Here is a 7494-nt window from a genome sequence, read left to right as displayed (position 1 = left end):
CCTATCTCAGATCAGGAGAGGTCTATCTATATTCAATACATTTACCATGCATCTTGAATGTATCATTGAATGCATTCACACACTATCAGGAGCTCCAAATACCACACCCCAATTGAATTCAAAATCAAGAGTCTTGAGTGAGGCAGGTAAGGGGGGGCAGTGGGTCAGAAGCACGTGGTTATGCATTCAAAGGACAAAAGCATTGCTCCTTAAGCAGGCACATAAAAGCCATTCATGAAAGATCTGCATTTCATTTCGTTCAATTCCACATGACCGGTTTGCCCAAAGAAACCACCATTTCATGCTCCCAACCACCCCTCTGAATATCAATCTGCTATTTATTAGCATCACGGGAATCCGTATGCCTTCAGCTACTCATACAATTCTTTAGAGCCCAGTTCAGATATAGAAAAAGTTTGCAACCTGAAACAGATTAACTGCCATAGCAAATGGCTTTACGCTTTACAAGTAATCATGTCAACTCTTTTGTCTGTAATAAATTTAAAAAGAAGTGAAATGTCCCAATATCTTTATAAAAGCATACCAGGGCGCGCAAATGCATCTAGGTTGACTATTTTGCTTCTTTTTCCACTCATCAAATATTTAATGAAGTATCATTCAATTTGATTATTTAAATGATGGAGATAAACTAAAAATAGTGCCTTTGTTCCATAATGTTCTTTGACGATAGTTTTTTCAAGCTCCATTTGCACAGCTTAAAGCAAATTAAAATCAACCATGGCATTGTTTACAACATTATGTTAATGAAATAAATGATGACAAGGTTGATTAACGCATATAAACACCACTTGCGTTGAGATGTCCTCAGAAAAGTTGAAAGAAAGTAATTTATCACCTTCCCCAACAAAAATGAAGGCATACTTCCTCCGATTGACTTCAAATAGACTACCCTTTTAACTATTTGATACAACAATCCGAACCAAACCAACCGCAACTCACTCTCATTTGAATTACATCAAGAAACAGATATTCATGCTGATTAAAAAATATCCAAAACTCTGCGGTATTGAACAACAATACCCGAAAAAAACACAGTGCATTATCAACCAAAAATTCACTCAACTCAGTAGGATTTCAAGACAGGCATTAGCCATTAGGGAAACTTGGATTCAATCATGAGGCATCAAGGAACAATGCTTGAATTATAGATCAACAGTAGTCACTAAAGCTTGCGAAACAAACATCGAAGAAGTAAATTCACGACAATAAAATCACATAATTGATTCCCTTCAGTGAAATTGATATCATAATCATCAAGAAAATCAATGGAGAGCTCTCTATAAGAAACAGCACACTGAAAATAAAAGAGGAGAAGCAGCATTTTCCATAATGATAAATTGATAACAGGAATCTCCTGAAATACAGAGCATAATACTCATTTAATATACAGAATTATCAAAAAATAAGCACTAAAACAAGGTCCTCTTCAAGTGGAAAACCATACCAATTGCTGAGAAAGCATTCCATAACATAGCATACAAATTAGAAATGCCCTAGTATGCTGCCAGGCTCAAAGTGATTACAATTTTTTGTGCTTCTCGTCCTTTACCCACCAAAGCTACTCCTTAAAGTCAGCATCTTGTTTACCAAAGATCAATGGGAATTCTTCATACTGTTCAGAGAAACATGCCTTTCAGCCATGCTCTTCAATGACTCGTAGATTGATACATAGAGAAGGCCTATCCTTAGGCCTAGGAACCACACAAGTACATGCAACCTTCAGAAACTGTGTAATCTCATCATCACTACCTTTCCCACATAAAGCCTTATCAATGGCATCTTTACTTCGACCGCGATCACTAAATGATTAACCCAGTCAACCAATTTCCCTTAAATCCTTCATCTGCCTACCACTTCAATAGGCTTGACCAGAACCAACTCTAACAGCACAACTCCAAAACCATAAACATCCCTTTCAGTGAAGCAACCATAGTGCTAGAGTACTCAGAGCAACATAACCAAACTCTCCCAAATCACCATTCACAAAAGAAATCATTAGAATCACGAGAACCACGAGCCTTGCCAGACCAAATCCGTGATCCTAGCATCAAAATCATCATCAATAAGAATCACATTTGAACTAAAATATTGGTGCTATAGGGTGGTTGGCACCCATGATGAAGCCAAGCCAATCCTCTCGCCACACCCACGCCAATCCGAAGCCTAGTAGACCAATCCAAAACACCATGCTGACTCTCAACAAAACCATTTCCATGTAACAGCGAATACAACGTCCCATTAGGCATGTGCTTGTACACCAAAAGCCTTTCTTCCTCCACAAAACAAAATCCCAACAACGGCACCAAATTGGGATGTCTAAGCTCCCCTAACCTATTCATCTCCGACGAAAACTGCTTCTCACTAGCTTACAAGCACTCAGCCTCTTAATTGCCAAGGCAGAGCCATCTGGCAACACGGCCTTATAGGAAACCCCAGTTCTTGTAGAAATAATAATATTTCAGCATTAAAACTATTAGTAGCAGCCAACAAATCAGCCAGTTTAACTTAACAATAGGTTTCTGAAACAAAGAAACCTGAGCAAGCTTATGTGACCGCAGTACTGAATCCAACTACTCTCATCTTTGCATCATCAGACACATACCCTCTCTTCTTCCTACTAACTCTAACGAAAAACCACCACCAAATCACAAACCTAAAATCACAGAACCAGAGCACCAATAACACCAGCAACAAGAATAATACCAAGACCTTACCACTCAACCCTCCACATTTTCCCAAAGGCTTACACAAAGTCCGCTGTTCCATCAAAACTCTTCGTTAAATTTCGCCAGATCAGACGGTATTGATCCGGACAGAGCATTCCCCGCAACAGAAAATTCTTTTAAACGATCCAACCGGCTCACTTCGTACGGGATCGAACCCGACAATTTATTGTAACTTAAAACAAGTTTGTTAAGAAACTTGCACTCAACGATCTGCGAGGGGATGGGACCGGAGAGTTTATTGTTTGAGAGATCAAGTGAGACTATGTAAGGAAGCCATGTGCAGAGTTCCGGCGGGATCGGACCGGAGAGATCGTTATTTGAGAGATCTAGAGTTTGCAAGCTGTGACAGAGGTTCAGCGACTCGGGTAGTTGTCCCGAGAGTTGCATTGAACTCAAAGCCAACTGATGATTCGGTTCTCCTTCTCGTTCCAACAAGACACGCCGTTTAGCTTGCAGATTGAGGTAACAGTGGTGTTGGGGAAGGACCAGGAGAGCTTTCCTTCGGGATCTTTGAGAGAGTTCTTGATGCCTTCAAGACACTTCACGTCATCTTCAATGGAAAAAATAACAGAAAAGGAGGTTAAGACCAAGAGTAAAGCTAAGATTAAGTGGATCTTCATGGTGTGTGTGAGCGGTTTTGCAGATAGGATTAGATTTGGGTGGTTTAAGGTTATGAAAACAGAAGAAAAAATGGTAGATGAGAAGATTGGGCGGCCATTGACTGCGTTTAGGGACAGGAAGAGATAGTAGCTTTTTTGACTGCCTGAACCAGTAGATATTCTATGTTCGCTTGTCTTCATTTGTTTAAGACAATACGATGTCGTTGTAGCTTCTGGAGAACAAATTACGTAATTATAGTAGCTTTTTTGACTGCCTGAACCAGTAGATATTCTATGTTCGCTTGTCTTCATTTGTTTAATACAATACGATGTCGTTGTAGCTTCTGGAGAACAAATTACGTAATTAGTAATTCTGTTAGTCTAAAGACCAGTACCGAATTCATTGTAAAGAAATTTAATTAATTAGAATTATGAGTTATTCAACCATCATTTATGGAATCTTTGTTGTTTATTATGAAAACTCATTTACCCAATTTATTTTCTTTAATTTTGTTGTCAAATTTTATCCTCCGGGTCAAACACCATCGCTTTCTAAGTTTCAATCGCGGGGTAGTCAATCATTCTCCTTTCATTTGGGATTGGGCTACGATGGTCTAACCAAATGTGAGGCCCAGGTTCAGATGGTCCCAAGGGCTTAATAAATTTGTGATTCACACGATTAGTTTAAATAAGGGAATTTTAATTGTTAAATACATTCTCTTTTATATATTTAATATCGAAAATAATCCTCGGAATATAATTAGGTATTTTATTTACACCCCTCGCTCCCAGTTTCAAATTTGAAACTTATTTTTTATTCAACAAATTCATCTATAATTAGAATACGGTTTATTGAGTGGTTATTCATGAATTGCATGGACACAAGAAATATTCATTTATCACAATTCACAGCAGCTCTCGTTTATCGTTTGGATAAGAAAACGTCCAAATTAGGAAACTCCACTCCAGTGGCAAAGTGTCCAATATTATGTTTTTCCCTCAATTTAAAGGCACATGCATCCAACAAAATAACCAAGATGGCTGGTCGTGTAAATTAAATTGATGGAACAAATTTGTTGGTGGGGCAATGCGTAGAATTTCTCAACAGTGACCATCAGTACTATTGACCTTCAACACTGCATAATTGCATTTCACCACTGGTGTATTCCTTTTGTGGCTTCTGCGTTTTCCTGTAAACTGTAGTACTGTACAGAGATTTAGCAATTAAGAGTGTGCTTAGCTTAATTAAATTATGGCGATAAAGCATGGCCGACACGACAACAGTGGAAGATAGTGGCTGAATTGTGAATGTCGCATCACAGAAATAGATGATTATCAGATGAAGCAAGATTGGGACCATGACACTGTGGAAGATTCTGATAAGAAAAATGGGCTCATAAAGACTTGACTTTACATGGGACCAAACCAAAACTTGTTCCTAAGCAGTGGAGAGCAAGAGAGAAGTCTAGAAAAAAAGGGAAAAGGGCATTACACGAATACAAGAATCCTGCAAAGTCTCCTTTGAATAACTTGCCTATTATGTAGTAAAGCAACACGCAAGTTCAAACTCCATGATACGCAATTTATTTGGCCAAAAGAGACAGCTCAAGACATCAACGAGTAAGAATCATTTTAGTGAGTGTTCTTTGCTTTGTTTTTTGCCGGATATTCAAACATGAATATGGCAGAAAGTTGACATTGAACTCCATTTCTCTTCTCTTCTCATCATATATATAATAGTGTTCTATTTCAAGATGTGTTGTATTTCCACACTCAAAATTTGGAATATAAAAGTCAAAAAGTTTATGCAATTTTTTTGAGTGAGTACTAGTCCAAGCATATATCCAATGCACAGAGGCAATCAGCTTTTGCCTATCGATCGGATTATTAACGTTAACCAAATTAATTTAATGTGTGAAGGAGAGCTCTCAGGAAGCAATTAAAGCTTCAAGAGGCAGGCTGCATGTGGTGTTGATGAGGCATATGTTTGCACATTCCATTGGCAATGGTACTGATTGTGGTTCTCATCATATGTTGCACAAAACAAAGTTGTTGGACCACAAGTGATAAAATGAAATTCTACAAAGTGATCAGTTAGATGATGATGGTAGATTTCTCTTATCATTTCATTAATTTATTTTTTGTTCCTCGTTCTTTCTAGTGGAAAAAGACCTCAACTTGAGGCATTATTATGGACCCATGGAATGGAATAGCTAGCTTCTGCATTGTTTTGTTCTAGTTAAGCCTTTAGTCTATAACAACTTTTATGAAACCCCGCGGAATAATTTGCCCCCTTTTCATCACTACTTTCCAAAAGCAATGTTACGTACTTCAACAATACTCCACTCATTAGTTTAATTCATGGTTTTTTTTTTTTTTTTTCTATATATATTATATTTATCATCTACACTCTTCCTGCTATAATTTGTTATGACTAAAATGGCTAGAAGAAACAAGAAGAAATCTCTGTGTGAGGAATCCATGAAGTTGGTTGTAAGCATTGTTAAATTATCATCTCTCTCTCTCGCAACTTGGAGTTTAAGAACACCAGTCATATTGCCGGCAGCAGCTGAGAGAAGCCAAGTTCCTGCAGCTGCGAGTGGTAAAATTGCTGCAATAATGGATGTTAGACCCATGGCTCAACTTCCCGCCGGAACCCGAAGCCAAAATTCACAAGAGCAGGATATAAATAGAAAAGCTACCGATTTTATTAGAAGGATTCGTGAGAAGAACAAGAATGTTCCGACCAAAGAATCAAAAGACTTTCCATATGTAATGCCTCCACCCCCTCCTCTAACTATATAACCTGCCTTTGTTTTTATGCACTATTTTGTTTCAAGGAGAGACAAGTTGGAGAATGAAGAACATTGAATCCAACAATATTAGACATTAAAATGCAGTAATCTCTCTGTTGTATTTTTTACTTAAACTATCTGTTGTATTAGCAAGGAAATTTCTAAAAATCAGGTAAAAATTTACTCTTTTATATGTAATTTTGGAAAAAGTTTAACAAGCAAGTTAGAATTTATTAATAGAACTCCTATGTTTTTTGTGACTTGCCATGTCACAATATCAACTCCTTATCCTGGGACCTGGGCTGGTTTTCTTCAGTTGGGCTCACCTTGATTTTTGAGCTTTTTATATTGTTAACTCCCCAGTCAATCTTTTATTCTGAAGGCTCTGAACCCATTTCTTTGTCCCAGTTCATTATCATTAATGGATGTTAACGCACAAGTGGATACACCTATACCATAAGGGGGAGGGATTAGCTAAAGAGAATCTCGGCAGATATACCCAATACGATTAAAGATTAACTTACAACTTAATTTTATAAACTCTCTCTCATAACTTTTACGTGATAACTCCTAATTTTATATTCATAAATTTTAAATTGAGAAATTCATCGGTAAAAAACTGGAAGGTTCATCAATAAAAAACTAAGAACTGTCACTTTTGTGAAAGAGAGTTTATGAGATTGAGTTGTAAACATAATATTGGGGGTGTTTGTCTAAGCTTATAAGCTGGTCAAACTAGCTTATAAGCTCTAAAATTAAGTTGACCTGTTTGTTTATAACTTTTTTGAGCTTATAAGTTGAGCTTATAAGCAAAAAAAAAAAATAAGTTGGGGGGGAGGTACTTTTTTTTTTGGCTTATAAGCACTCTGCTTATAAGTTAGTTTGACCAAGTATATTACCATATTATCCTTGTTTAATTTTAAAATTCCATAGTACACCCTTATTTAATGTAATACCCTTTTTAGTTATTTTATAATAAAATGTACTTATAAGCCACATTTTACCAAACACGTCAACTACTTATCAGTCACTTATAAGTATTTTAACCAAACACGTAATTGCTTAAAATTTCAAATGCTTATAAGCTAAAATTAGCTTATAAGCACCTATTGCTTATAAGCTAATTTTCATAAGCTCAGACAAACACCCCCATTGTCCCACCCAATAATCGGTTACTTTTATACATTTTGCTTCCAAGTGAAACGGCATAGCAATATATTACAAAGAGTTGTTTTTTATCTTCAAGGTAATACATTAAGAAGAAAATATGAAAGTGATAACAATGAAAACAAGGCAAAAAAGGATTATTCGCGTAAAATAAATTATTTTCAAGCATGATCCCAATTCAAGTTT

The 7494-nt window shown here is 36.7% G+C and overlaps 1 pseudogene; it reads right to left on the bottom strand.

Moving 5' to 3' along the window:
- Positions 1-1462: 1462 nt before the first annotated feature.
- On the bottom strand, positions 1463-3535 carry LOC116141250 (annotated as a pseudogene).
- Positions 3536-7494: the final 3959 nt, after the last annotated feature.

The sequence above is a fragment of the Pistacia vera genome, unplaced genomic scaffold (assembly GCF_008641045.1).
Source record: "Pistacia vera cultivar Batoury unplaced genomic scaffold, PisVer_v2 Contig1111, whole genome shotgun sequence".
NCBI lineage: Eukaryota > Viridiplantae > Streptophyta > Magnoliopsida > Sapindales > Anacardiaceae > Pistacia > Pistacia vera.
The sequence above is the reverse complement of the archived record's forward strand: the minus strand, read 5'-3'. Positions and strand labels throughout refer to the sequence as shown.